Source organism: Papaver somniferum, chromosome 7, assembly GCF_003573695.1.
Source record: "Papaver somniferum cultivar HN1 chromosome 7, ASM357369v1, whole genome shotgun sequence".
Classification (NCBI taxonomy): Eukaryota; Viridiplantae; Streptophyta; class Magnoliopsida; order Ranunculales; family Papaveraceae; genus Papaver; species Papaver somniferum.
Window position 1 is genome coordinate 96,021,244 of NC_039364.1, and position 15,061 is coordinate 96,036,304.

Below are 15,061 nucleotides of genomic sequence, written 5' to 3' on the forward strand. Positions count from 1 at the left end.
ACAGAGAAATCATCCATAAAGATCTCAAGGAAATTATCTATCATGTCAGAAAAAATGCTCATCATACGACGTTGAAATGTGGCGGGTGCATTACACAACCCAAAGGGAATACGACGATAAGAAAACGTTCCAAAAGGACATGTAAATGTAGTCTTTTCCTGATATTCAGGTGCAATATGAATCTGATTGTAACCAGAAAAACCATCCAAGAAACAATAGTAACTATGCTTAGAAAACCGTTCTAGCATTTTGTGTATGAAAGGGAGAGGGAAGTGATCTTTCCTTGTAACTGCATTCAACTTCCTATAATCAATGCAAACTCGCCACCCAGTGGTTACTCGAGTACGGACTAACTAATCTTTATTGTTTTGAACTACAGTAACTCCTGACTTTTTCGGCACAACCTGAATGGGACTTACCCATTTGCTATCTGAAATCGGGTATATGATACCCGCATCAAGTAGTTTTAGAATCTCACCCTTAACAACCTATTTCATGTTAGGATTGAGTCGCATTTGCATCTCCCTGGACGATTTAGCATTTTCTTCAAGATTTATATGATGCATGCAAACAGTGGGACTTATGCCTTTAAGGTCTGAGATGGTCCATACTAATGCTTCTTTATGCTCCTTAAGTACTTCTAAAAGCTTACTCTCATGTTCTATATCTAAGGCAGATGAAATGATTACAGGCAAAGTATTAGAAGGTCCCAAAAACGCATATTTAAGAGTATCAGGAAATGGTTTCAGTTCGAGCTTTGGTGGCTCAACAAGAGATGGGACAGAATCGTGTCCATGAGGGGTGCAGATTCAATCAAAGAATTCACTTCACTTATGTATTCATCATCAAACAGAACCAAGTTAAAATTATTCAAGCAAGCATGCAAAGGATCAACAGACATGTTACTAGACAACGAATCCTGAACCAAACTTTCAATCATGTTGATTTCATGCACATCATCAAGATCTAAATGTTGTTGGCTAGCATTAAAAACATTCAACTCCACGGTCATGTTACCAAACGACAACTTCAACACTCCATTACGACAATTAATAATTGCATTGGACGTCGAAAAGAAAGGACGTACTAAAATGACAGGAATGTGACAGTCTGGGTTCTGCACAGGATGAGTATCTAAAACAATGAAGCTCACAGGAAAATAGAACTTATCAACCGTGATTAGAACATCTTCTACCACACCACGTGGCACTTTGACGGATCTGTCCGCCAATTGCAGAGTTATAGGTGTTGATTTTAACTCTCCAAGACCTAACTGCACATATACCGAATATGGCAGTAGGTTCACACTAGCCCCTAAGTCTAGTAACGCCTTATTGACCGTACGGTCACCTATTTTGCATGTGATTGTGGGACAACCTGGGTCTCTAAACTTAGGTGGAGTCTTGTTTTGAATGATAGAACTTACTTGTTCAGCGAGAAAGGCGCGCTTGTGCACATTAAGTTTTCGCTTTTGTGTGCACAGATCTTTCAAGAACATAACATAAGCAGGGATCTGCTTAATTGCTTCGAGAAATGGAATGTTAATATTGACTCGCCTGAACAATTCCAATATCTCGTTATATTGCGTTCCTTTCTTTTGTTTCTCTAACCTTTGAGGAAAATGAGCTATTGGCACATTTGAAGGCACAGAAACATTAACATCAGCAGATTTTTTAGATTTAGGGACATGCTCAGATTCATTTTCAACAACCGGTGTATGCAATTGTGACTTAGACCCAGATTCACTCTTTTCAGGCATGCTTACATTGTTATCAACTACTTTACCATTACGAAAAGTAGTAACAGCATGTGCAGTCTCATTACAAGTAGACGTACTTGCCTGAAATGTGCCTTTTGGGTTTTGTTCAGGCTGACTTGGAAGCTTACCCTTTTCCCTGTCATTAAGCGCATCACAGATCTGACCTATCTTAAGTTCTAGACTTGTAAAACGTTGGTCAGTGGTCTTCTGATTTTGCAAAGATTTTGGTCAACATACCGACACTTTCCTCAATGCTTGATAATTTCTTTTCAGAAGGATGTTGTGTGTACGATTGTACCTGGGGGTTTCTAGGATATGAATATCCTTGTGTGTTTCCTGATGCGCCCCCTTGTACAGGGCCCTTATACCATGAAAAGTTAGGGTGGTTCCTCCACCCTGGGTTGTAGGTCTGTGAATAAGGGTTATGTTCTCGCTTTTAATACAAAACATGGTCTTGTTCAGGTCTGGACTCTTGAAATGCATGTAATTGTGGGCAGGTATCAACAAGATGGTCAGAACTATTACACACAGCACAAATAGAAACCTCAACTTGGTTACAAGAAGTAGAAGCAGCAGATTTTATATTTTTCTCCAGCTCTAAAGCGTCAACTCTCCTAGCCAATGATGTTATTTTAGCATTATCCTCAAAGTCAGATTCTATCTTATGAACACTACCCCTATTGGTCGACTTCCTAGGTTCTCTAACAGACTCCCATTGCTGAGTTTTCTCGGCAACTTCATGTAAAAAGGTCCATGACTCGTCGGCACTTTTATCTGTGAACTCACCATTGCACATTGCTTCAACCATGGATCGAGTGGAAAAATCCAACCCTTCATATAGAATTGTTAATAGTCTCCACTGTTCGAAACCATGGTGAGGACATTGCAGTAACAAATCGTTAAACCTTTCCAAATACTTGGACAATGTCTCACCATCTAGTTGAACAAAACTATTGATATCCTGACGAATGGTCGCCGTTTTGTGATTTGGGAAGAACTTTTTGAAAAATTCTTTCGTAAGTTCATCCCAAGTTCTAATGGACTGAGGCCGCAAAGCATATAGCTAAGATTTGGCTTTTCCTTCAAAGAGAAAGGAAACAAACGCAATTCCAGGGACTCTTCTGTCAACTGATTGAATCGCAGAATCCCACAGATTTCCTCAAACACGTGGTGGTAAGGGTTTTCAGCATCAACCCCTCGAAACACCGGGAGCATATGTATCGTTCTCGCTTTCAATTCAAACTGACCAGCATTTTCTGGTAAAACAATACAAGAGGGCTGGTTTGTCCTCGTGGGGTACATGTAGTCCTTGAGACTGCGGGGTTGGATTACCTTGTCACCCATTGTCTCAGATTGAGCAGGGCTGTCTTCCTCAGAAATGGGTATTTCAATGATGTCCTCTAGGTTAACTCTTACTAATCGATTTGTTTGGTCTCTGATGTATTTTCAAATGGTTGTAGTGATAGCGGTAAAAATGGGTTCTTTTCAGATTTGTGAAGGGAATAAAATTTTTAGATTTTTTTTTTTGAAACTTAAGAATGTAGAAAAATTAAATAGCAAAGTGATGTGAAATTTTATGGATAAATAGGGGTTTAATATTCCACCATTCAACAATACTTATATGATCTAATAATTTTTTTTACTATGCAATTTAAATAATTGGTTTTGATTCAAAATATTGCCAAAAGAAGATTTCCAGAATATCAAATGTTAATCACAAGTATAATGCATCAAGAGTCTAAAACTAAGCATGCATTATCAAGGGAAAACACAGTTGATTAATAAAAATCATTTAATTCATTTTTATCAATACAATTAATCACATAAAAATATTGCATTAAAAAAATAGAGATTACCACATAATTATTGTGAGAATGGCTTCCTCTGTCACCCCTGGAATTTGGTTTAGCTACTCATGATGAAAAACCTCTCAAAATATTTTATTGATGCTCAAAAGTGTTTTACAATGAAGAGAAAGACAAGAAAATGATATAAAACAGGATTCTGCGACCCACAGAAGGCGTCCAGAATCAACGATAGAGATGAAGTGCTGCTGTCGTTGGAAAACTATGACCCACGGGCGAGAGTCGTTGTCTTTGTTGGTAAACGACTGCCTTTGGTAGTCTGTTCTTCCTCTTCTTCTTCCTCCTCAAGCAGCAGCAGCAGCAGAACCAGAATCTCTGCAACTTCAATTTTCTTGCTCTGTAGTGCTCTAAACCTCTCCCAATTCTCTCCCTCCTCTTCTATGAGTCCCCATCACTCTATATATACTCCAGTGGATCAATAAGTCTCGCTATAACTCGAGATAATTCTCTCTTAACTCGGTTTGATGAAAAAATATTCTGGGAATATTTTCTTCCCTGATTTAGCTTCTCACGCGTAGATTTCCATCCTGGTCACTCTAGAAATATTTACACACGACCCACAATGTTGCTGGAGCCCTCATGCATGAGCAGGACACGCTCAAATCTTCTCCAATCCCGTGTCCAACCCGTGTTTCCCTGTTTTGCATTCCGTGAATTATCCAGCTAATTCTGGCCAAATTTGATCGAACCAAAAGCCCAAAACGTGTTTGCTAGGACATATCACAACTTCCTACCAAAAATCAGCCATTGAATCGCCCTAGAACACGTTCAAAAATTCCAACAAAACATCTGCCATTTGATAGTATTTTTTTCCCGCCAATTTTTGGTTTTTGAATTTGGGAAGAAGATGTCCTCCCCCTAACCAGAACTGGGGTACGAATAGCAGCTGCCTTGGGGGTGACCTGGGGGTGCTCCGTGCAACTTTTCGAGCCGAATTTTCCAACAATAATTATTTTCCAAAAATACCTACAAACACACAAAACACCATAATAAGGACGAAAACAAGTACTAACAATACGAAACATTGAGGACAAATTAGACACATAAATGCGTCTATCAGTCTCTAAAGCTTACAATCATAGCCTAGCATGCATACTAGTCAACATGTTATACACCCATCTAACCACTCAAATCACAATTCAAAAACTCAGGGTTATTAGAATGATTATCAAGATTATGCAAGCACCAAAACATAAGATTCAACAAAGATTGAGATAAACACAGTGTAGTAACAGTTCAGCTAGCAAGTAAATTACCCAAATGTCACAGGATCATACACGAAGATGTAATAAGTGGCAGGGGTTTGACAATGCTTAGCAACTAGTTCAGTTTGCATGCAAAGATGGTGTATCATTCAAGACAATAATATTAAAGTTGAGGCACGATACCGCCGGTATAAGATCGGGTTTAGGCACAACCAACAGGTTGTCTCACAATATTTTTCTCCTCACCTTTGGTTTGCAATGCAGTATTCCATGCACTTGTTGAGCTCACAAGAGGAATTTCAGTAACCAGAAATAAGCCGGTAAAGCAAAGTCAAGACAGTACACACACTGATTGCGAATAATTGAGAAATGACTCTACAGAATGCAAAGAGTTACAGACAAATTTTAAAAAAAGACAGAGATGAAATGTGAAGAAACTATTTGAACTGATGTTTTACAAGGTAATGACATGAACAAAGCTACTGACGCAGATGCTAAGACACAAACACAGATTGCAGATTTTTCCTAAGCGAAGTCTAAGTCATGCTGAAATGTTTATACCTGCAGAATCAATTTAAGTGCAAGAGTGACAAGTTGCATTTACTCAAAGCAAACTGAAAATCAAAACCTACATCTGAGATGTTACATGTCTAAGCTAACTAGCACAGTTCAACAAGAAGATTTTTACACATAACCAACAGTTTTGCAGCAGCTAAAAATGACTCAAGAAGACTTACAGATTCCAAAATGATCATATGCAAAGAGATGAATGGATACAGAATGTGATTAACTACTACAATGATGCTAGTATGATAATGCACTAAGACATAATGCAACTAAACTAAAAAGATGGAAGAATATGAGGAAACAGATTAAAACAGATTATGAACACAAATGACTTTACTGCTGAGATAAGACTGACAAAATAAAAGAAAGAAACTTCAAAACATTTACAGATTCCTAACCAACTGAAGGAAATATATTACAGGCGGAACTGACTACGGAAGAAGATATTACTAACTAGCAAAAAATCAGAAGGTTACAATCTAATTTAAAAGCTTTAACTTACAGCAAACCAAAAAGTATACCATGAGATGTAGGAAAGCAGTAAATGGAATAAGAGGTGATATATAACAGATGGATTTACACATCTAGGTTACACTATAAAGACCAAGGCTGCAATGACAACGTTATAAAAGCTACAGGACACCACTAGATACACATGCAAATAACTCAAAAAACGTACGCTATATGACAATGATGCAATGAATGAAATTTACAACCTGAACGATGAAATGAATGAGATTTCAAGTTACAGCAACAACTACAGATGGCGGTAACAGAAAACTTGAAATGGAACTGAGTTATACAACGAAATAGTGAGGTAGGTTATAGTGACAAACAAAACTTGAAAGAAATCTTAACTAGATACAACTACAGATTGGAATGGTATTATGACTAGATGCACACCGATGCGCAAACTACCAGATTTCCTATCTAAGTTACAGGATTATGGTAAACTAATAAGCAAAAGCATGAACAAACCAATGAACTGAGAAATAAAATAAAAGGAAAACTACCAAAATATGCCAAGGGAACTCACAGGATTACGATGCAGAGAACTGAAAAACTAAATCTACAGCTCAAATGAGAACAAGTTACACTAGAATAATGATCTACTGATGGTTATATGCTTGAACTATGAAACAAAAAAGTCTATTAATACATGAACTAAGCTACAGGACAGCTAGATGCAAAAAAATAGTTTAAACTATGCAAGATATGTGATAATGCAGATGGTACTAAGAAGCAAGAAGACTGAAAAGATTAAACCTACCACTGACAGAATGCAGGTTATGTAGATAGATGTGGTTAACAGCTAAGTTACAATAGCAATGACAGCAATGAACAGCTTAAAACAATACTTACAGACCCTTATATGCCTAGGTAACTGAAATTTTGACAAACAAGATGCAGGAATGGAATAGTTACAAGTGACAGATTCTACTTATGCTATAACTGTGAAGGATGCAAACCTAACAAAATCAAGAATATGAAGATGTTGATGACTGAAAGATTAAAACTACAACTAACACTTATCAAAAAGATTCAGATTATGTAACAGCTTGATTTTGCTGACAATAACTAAAGAAAATCCAAACAGATATGTACAGGATTGATCTAAAATCAGTAAAGTGGAATCAAAGAAACAATTACACCGCTACCGAGTTCCCCGACAGCAGCGCCAAAAACTTGGTAGGTCTTAAACAATACCTACAATTGTGCTAACTGCAAGTATACAGTGTCGAGTTTGTAAAACAGGGTAAGCACGAGTCGATCCACAGGGACAAGGTGGGTGTAGATTTTAATTTCTTTAACCTAACTAATATTGATTCCAATAAGAAGTAACAAAGGGGAGCTTTTGAGTCGAACCGCCAAGATGCTGGCAGCGATTGAAATACAAATAGGAATGCAGAAATACAAACAGGAATACAGAAATAAAGGATTTAAACACACAAGTAAAATGTACTAGGACAATTGAATCCACTGCTTAATCTCTATTAGAAAATCCAGTTATCGACAAAGTTCATTTTTCCCTTATGGAGAACAACGATAAAGATACAAGTCTCTCGCTTATTCAATAAGGAATCAGTCACAATATGTATGGTTTAACATCAACTGGAAGTACCAATCTCTAGCATTAGTTGTCTTTCGACAGCACAACTAATCACAGATTAGAATAGATCGTTTAAACACAGGTTGAAGCTACAATGTATAATTATTCTAACAACTTAGGATGCCTGACATACTAAGTGAAAGTTATAAATGGAATCTCTAGGTTGAAACCATCCTTTACTCAATGAAATAAAACAAGTACAATGTCGATAACATGAACAATCTAGCAGTAAATTAAAAGCTTCATCTATGTCCTAGCTAAGAATTTAGAACATGGTGAAAACAGGAGACAAATAGAATTCAAGTATAGATAAACTCATTGAAGTAATTGAACTCTATTCTTTTTCAAACTGATTTCTCAAGGACAACAGGAAATTACTTAAGTGTTTTCAGACCTCTCTTCCTCACTCCCTGCATACCCATTACACAACATAACCCCTCCTTTTATACCCAACTTTCTCCATTTTTTCTCAATCCTTGATATCAAAAGAAACAATATAAAATTCATAGATTTTTGTTCTCGAAACTCACCACTATGCAATACTTTTCATTCATACGCATCCACTGCACCTATCTTCACCAATTGATTGATGTTGTCGGAGTTGCAAAGAAGTGAAAATTCAGACCTAGCTTATCGAGCCTGACCTTGTCTTTGACTAACCCAATTTGTGGATAAATTTCATTATGAACAGCTACCCCAACTCCATCGATTGTGTGCTGCTGTTGATGATGTTTGTAGAAAATCAAATCCCTAGCTTATCCTATGAGTCAAAGCCTAGGGTTATGACTGAAATGGTAATAGAAAAGGTAAGCAACTAGTCTTGAAAAGGTAAAAGTGGTGATAGAGGTATGGGTTTTATGGATTTGACAAGATAAGGAAATTAGGGAGACAAAAAGAAGATGGGTGACTGAAATTTTGGGGAAGAAGAACACAGCAGCAGATGTTGTTTCTGGTGATGAGATTGGGTTTTGGGAAATGTAGAATGGATATTAAGGTGTGAAGCATGAAGACTCCATTTTGGTATGAGAAGAAAAATTGGGCTTGGCTTCCTTTTAGTTCCCAACATGTTTATCACTTGAATTTCGGCCCATTGATTCGTTTCATGACTAGAGATTTTTTTTCCCTTAAACTTCATATCAGCTAGCAATGCTAAATCTGCCAGCCTGGCTGCCTTCTTCACTATACGTGTCTGCCTAACATCGACTTGGTATCTTAGCTTGACAGGGCTTTGTAGCTTCACTTCCTTCATAGCACATGTTCAGATCATCCTTTTCTTTCCCCTAGCATTACAAAACAAAAAGTCAGGGACAATTACCACAAATTTTACTCGCAAATGATAAAGTGATACAAAACATAAAATCTGGCATAAATATAGGCAATCAGCGCAATAAGATACCATAAACACCTACAAAATGTTAAGAATATATACAATATTAGGTGCCTACCATATAGCGGTTTAATTCTGAGAGTATTCAATTCAGGACTAGGTCCCAGGGTTTTTCTACATTTGCGGTTTCCTCGTTAACAAAATCTTGTTGTGTCATTTACTTTTATTTTCCTCAATTATAATTGTGTTTATTATAATTTAAAGTAAATCGCACAAACGTTCATTCATATTTTGCTTGGTATACAATCCCTAGAGTTTGGTTAAGTCCGAACCTATTATCAAGTAAACATACTTCGTTGTTCTATTGTCTCGATCTTGTATCCGTAGACGATCACACGAAGTGTGAACCGATTAGGTATATTGTCTCGACCAAGTCCATAGACAATCACTTTCGGAAAAGGACTTATAGGTGGAAAAGTTTTAGATTGAGGTATATTTGGGTACCCTCGTCTTTTCGCACATGTACTATTTCGAGCTGAGTTTATCTCGCTTATCTATTTATCGAAATATGTGTTGGTAAGATTTAGATTTGGCCAAGTTCATTTTTACTAGTGACGAAAGTCATATTAGTTTCAATCACTTGAAAATTGCTTTGACGAAAAATAGTTTGTGAACAACAACTATATAACGTTCTCTAAGAATGTTTCAATGATTGAAATGAGAGTTTAGAATATATAACCATGGTTGGATATAAACATTGTGATACAACTTATATGTGTGTAAGTCCAATATCCTTGAACCAAAGTATGCGTACTTTGTTGCTCATGATAACCGGAACTAAAGTTCGCGTACCAGTACCCGTACTGTCGGAAGTTCACATCCCGTGAATTTCTGCTGGAGTTTGTGAACTGAAAACAAACTTATTCAGGGTACTTAAGTCTGTGTACCAGTATGCGTACTTAAGTAGGTTATTTTTAAAAAAACAGTTTAATTCGTGAACTAAGACATTTATATTTTAAGGAATGCAATCTTTGCAAACCGTGGCTATAATGTTCATGAATCAATTCGAGTGAATCAAAAATGATTTTGTTTCGATTGTGTCTTGTATACTTTTATGAGATCTAAGCAATTGAGCAACTCTCTAACTAGTTCATTTGAGTCATTTGAACTAGTTGTGGTAAAGAAGAATAAGGTTGATATGAAAGTGCTCATATGGCTGACCTATGGTTAAGTACCGTTGAACCAACGACTTGTACACGTTTAGGTACGGTTACTCAAACCTGAATGAAGTTACATTTCATGTGTGTATAACAAGCTAAGATTCGATCTAACGGTTGAAAGATATTATCTTGAATCTAATCAGGTTTTCATCTAACGGCGAATATTGAATGCTTTCTTACCAAGGTAGCATTGATTGCAATTTTGCAAACCCTGATTTGAAGACTATATAAAGGAGAACTCTAGCAACTGGGAAACCTAATCCCCACACCTCTGTGTGATACTATTTGTATAAGATAGAGTGGATTCTCCATTAACCTTAGGTTTCTATCGAGACACTATTGGTTAATGACTTGAAGACTTCATTGGGATTGTGAAGCCAGACCCAACGATTTTCTCTATAGTTGCATGATCTGATCTTGCTGTTTCTATCGTGTTGAGTACAATCGTAAGATTGACTTGGGATTAATTTCTATGATAGGATAGATAGAAAAGTAGTCACAAACATCTTTGTCTCATCGTTTGTGATTCCACAATATCTAGTTTCGCCATCATACGATTTAGCTTATTATGAGGTGATTGATAATTCTAGGATGTTCTTTGGGAATATAAGTCCGTGTTATGGGTTGGTTCATGTTCACCTTGATTTATTAAAAAACGGAACAAAACTCGTAGGTATTTCTGTGGAGACAGATTTATCTATTGTTGTAGACTTTTCTGTGTGATACAGATGTGTTTATTAAAGTCTTTGACTTTGGGTCGTAGCAACTCTTAGTTGTGAGTGAGATCAGCTAAGGGAATCAAGTGCGTAGTATCCTGTTGGGATCAGAGACGTTAGGAGCGCAATTGTACCTTGGATCAGTGTGATATTGATTGGGGTTCAACTACAGTCCAGACCAAAGTTAGTTTGTAGTAGGCTAGTGTTTGTAGCGGCTTAATACAATGTGTGTTCAATCTGGACTAGGTCCCGGGGTTTTTCTGCATTTGCGGTTTCCTCGTTTACAAAACTTCTGGTGTTTGTGTTATTTCTTTTCCGCATTATATTTTGTTATATAATTGAAATATCACAGGTTGTGCGTTGAATCAATCAATTGGTAAATCCAACCTTTGGTTGTTGATTGAAATTGATTGACACTTGAACATTGGTCTTTGGTACCGTTCAAGTGATTTCTCTTGTATTCAATTAGAATTGCATATTTCTATTTGCTTGAGTAAGTATTGAATCGAGAAATTAATATATAACTCCTTGATATACTTTTTATTAAGATTGAGTCTGACTGTCTAATTGATTCTCTTAAAAGTATTTTGGAGTTAGTCCATACAGATTGCTAAGCGAAATATTGGGTGTGGTTGTTATACCCCCGCTTTTTCACATATCATCATAGTATTGTTGTCAAAGTTGTGATACAATTGGACTTTGATGTTGCGTAATGATTCTATGACACTGTATAACAATAATTGAGAGCAACTTCTTTCTCATTGTTATAGCTACGGATATTCAACAACTATGATGCTGAGTTGAAGACATTCAGAATCACTGGAGTACTTGGAAGTGACGAAGATTTCGAGTAATGTTGAAGAACCAAGAAAAACAAGCATTTGGATTAACAGCTACAAAGTTTACTCATTTTGTATTCCATATGTATTGATAGTTTTGTCACTAAAATTGACAAAGGGGAGATTGTTAGAGCACTGCTCGGTCGAACTCGCAACCATTGCTATCTCAAGCTTGTTGTCAAGTTTAGTTGCAAAAACTATAAGTCTTGATTTCTAGTGTAGTTGAGCATTAGACTTCACGACGTTCATCGAATGAAGACAAAGAACTATTAAGGGGAGCTTGTGGAACTTCATCAACAAAAGGTATGTGGAGACTTGAATTCATCTATCACTCAAAAGTCTATCTACTCTATCTCTTATTTGAGACAAAAGTCGTATAGCTATATAGACTTCAATTATACACAAGAGTCGGTTCTCCTTTAACCTTAGGTTTTCCACGAAACCTGTAGGTTAACGACTTGAAGACTTCATTGGGATTGTGAATCCAGACCCAACTATTTTCTCTGTAGTTGCATGTTCTGATCTTGTTGTTTTCTATTGTGATTGAGTATTATCTTCTCTAAGATTTGCTCGAGATTTAATCTCCGATAGGAAAGATAAAAAGTACTCACAAACATCTTCGTCTCATCATTTGTGATTCCACAATATCTTGTTTCGTTACCATACTGAAAAAGTGGGGGTACAACAACCACACCCAATATTTCGATTAGCAATCTGTATGGACTAACTCCAATATACTTTCAACAGAATCAACTAGACTCAATCTTAATAAAGTATATCAAAAAGTTATATTTCTCTTCCTCGATTCAATTCTTACTCAAGCAAATAGAAATCTGCGAGTCTAATTGAATACAAGAGAAATCACTTAAACGGTACCAAAGACCAATGTTCAAGGATCAATCAATTTCAATCAACAACCAAAGGATTTCCCAATTGATTGATTCAAACGAACAACGTGTGATATTTCAATTATGTAACAAAAAATAATGCGGAAAACAAATAACACAGACACCAGAAGTTTTGTTAACGAGGAAACCGCAAATGCAGAAAAACCCCGGGACCTAGTCCAGATTGAACACACACCGTATTAAGCCGCTACAAACACTAGCCTACTACAAACTAACTTCGGTCTGGACTGTAGTTGAACTCCAATCAATCTCACACTGATCCAAGGTATAGTTGTGCTCCTTACGTCTCTGATCCCAGCAGGATACTACGCACTTGATTCCCTTAGCTGATCTCACCCACAACTAAGAGTTGCTACGACCCAAATTCGAAGACTTTAATAAAAAAATCTGTATCACACAGAAAAGTCTACGGTAATAGATAATTCTGTCTCCCACAGAAATACCTACGAGTTTTGTTCCGTCTTTTGATAAATCAAGGTGAACATGAACCAATTGATAACCCGGACTTATATTCCCGAAGAACAACCTAGTATTATCAATCACCTCACAATAATCTTAATTGACGCGGCGAAAGAAGATATTATGGAATCACAAACGATGAGACGAAGATGTTTGTGATTAATTTTATATCTTACCTATCGGAGATATCAATCTCAATCCAATCGTTACGGTTGTACTTAATACGATAGAAACAACAAGATCAGATCACACAACTACAAGAAAGTAGTATCGGTCTGGCTTCACAATCCCAATGAAGTCTTCAAGTCGTTAACCTACAAGGTCTCTGTAGAAACCTAAGGTTAAAGGAGAATCGACTCTAGCTTATACAACTAGTATCACATAGGAGGTGTGGGGATTAGGTTTCCCAGGTTCTAGAGTTCTCCTTTATATAGTCTTTCAAATCAGGGTTTGCAATCAATGTTAGCTTAGTAACAAAGCATTCAATATTCACCGTTAGATGAAAACCTGATTAGATTCAAGCTAATATCTTTCAACCGTTAGATAAAAAACTTAGCTTGTTACACACAAATGAAATGCATGTTATAGGTTTGTGCGACCGTACCCAAACATGTACATTCGTTGGTTCAAAAGTAGTTAACAAAAAGGTTAGCCATATGATCACTTTCATATCAACCATATTCTTCTTTTCCATAACTAGTTCAAATGACTCAAATAAACTAGTTAGAGAGTTGTTCAATTGCTTAGATCTTATAGAAGTATACAAGAAACAATCGAAGCAAAAATGATTTGATTCACTCGAATCGATTCATGAACTTTATAGCCACGGTTTGCAAACTTGCATTCCTTAGTTAACATAAGTATAAGTTCACGAATAATCGTTTTTAGAAAATAACCAGCCTAAGTACGCGGACTAGGTACGCGGACTTAAGTACCCGGAATAAGTTTGTAAATAGTTCACAAACTCCAGCATATTTTCTCGGGAAGAGAACCTCCGACAATATGCGGACTGGGTACGCGGACTCTGTTCTGGTTTTCCTGAGCAGCAAAGTACGCATACTTTTTTTCAAGGAATAAGGACTTATACATGTATGTGTTTCCACACAATGCTTATATCCAACAATGGTTATATAAACTATACTCTCATTTCAATCATTGATACATTCTTAGAGGACGTTATATAGTTGTTATTCACAAACCATTTCAAGTGATTGGAACATAATATGACTTTCGTCACTAGGTAAAGATGAACTTGGCCAAAACGAAAGCTTACCAACATATATTTCGAGAAATGGATAAGCGAGATAAACTCGGCTCGAAATAGCAAATGTGTATAATCGAAATCTATATAGCAAAACGACTTTTGTCTCAAGATGGGAGATAGAGTAGATAGACTTTTGAGTGATTGTTAAGTTCAAGTCTCCACATACCTTTTAGTCGATGAAGTTCCACCAGTTCCTTGAGTAGTTCTTCGTCTTGCATGATGGTCGCCATGGAGTTCTTGAGCTCAACTACACTTTCTATCCTAGTCCGAGACTTAACTATAGTAGACTAGAAATCAAGACTTATAGTTTTGATCACTAACATTGACAAACATGCTTGAGATAGCAACGCATGCGAGTTCGACCGAGCAGTGCTCTAACACATACGATTAAGATTATTATGAGATGATTGATATTTCTAGGTTGTTCTTCGGGAATATAAGTCTGGTATATCAATTGGTTCCTGTTCACCTTGATTTATCAAAAGACGGAACAAAACTCATAGGTTTATCTGTGGGAGACATATTTATCTATACAATAGACTTTTCTGTGTGAGACATATTGGTGTATCAAGTCTTCGACTTTGGGTCTTAGCAACTCTTAGTTGTGGGTGAGATCAACTAAGGGAATCAAGTGCGTAGAGTCCTGTTGGGATTCAGAGACGTAAGGAGCGCAACTGTACCTTGATCAGTGTGAGATTGGTTAAGGCTCAACTACATTCCAGTCTGAAGTTAACTTGGAGTAGGCTAGTGTCTTTAGCGGCTAAATACAGTGTGGTGTTCAAATCTGGGCTAGGTCCCGGGGTTTTCTGCATTTGCGGTTTC